The following is an 810-nucleotide window of genomic DNA, read 5'->3' as shown; positions in this document are numbered from 1 at the left end:
TTGTTGTGTTTTGTTGACAGAAGATGTGGTTGTTTTGTTTGATTTGTAGTACCAAGTGTGAAATAAATAAAAATGAAATGAAATGAAAATTGCATAAGTACAAGGAGGCGGGACCTCACAGCAGAAGCATACTCCATAATATGTTTTACATTATTATATGTATATTATATGTAACGTGGTGTTTTTCAATTATTGTATTTACCAGCATCAAGAAGTCACAAGCAAAGAAAGACCACACCATGGTGCATGTTTAAACAAGGAGAGTTTACTGGACAAAATTATCTATAATAGAAATAAACAACATTTTTGTCACCCCAAAAAATACACGTTTAAAGCAACACAACAGCGGCCCAATATCAGACAGAATTCCACTCTGTAGAGTGGGCAATCATTACGAAGCAGTTGGTTTTATTTTGTGGATTCAAGCTGCTCTTCATATTTTTGGCCACCAGATGTCACCAGAGAGGACTGTGTTGGAAAGCTTCGAGTAATGAAGCGTTTTTCATCTGTCCATCACCACCAGAACCATCACATGATTTTCTCACCCAATAAAGGAATTTAACTAATTCAAAACAGGAGAAAATAGAAAAAAAAGAAACGTCCACCCCACTCCACTCCACTCCACTCCACTCCTGTCAAAACAGCACTGCAGCCGGCGGCTGCCACACTGCTGGGTCGTGGCGAGAACGTCTCCCGCCACGGCACTCCAGCCTCCTTTTAATGTGCGGGTCCTCCAGCTTGAACCAGTCACGTCGGGGCTGTATATCCACGCACCAATCGGAGCAGGGCCCTGGCACAGCTGAATTAACA

The sequence above is a fragment of the Aulonocara stuartgranti genome (assembly GCF_965226115.1).
Source record: "Aulonocara stuartgranti genome assembly, chromosome: 22".
Taxonomy (NCBI): domain Eukaryota; kingdom Metazoa; phylum Chordata; class Actinopteri; order Cichliformes; family Cichlidae; genus Aulonocara; species Aulonocara stuartgranti.
The sequence above is the reverse complement of the archived record's forward strand: the minus strand, read 5'-3'. Positions refer to the sequence as shown.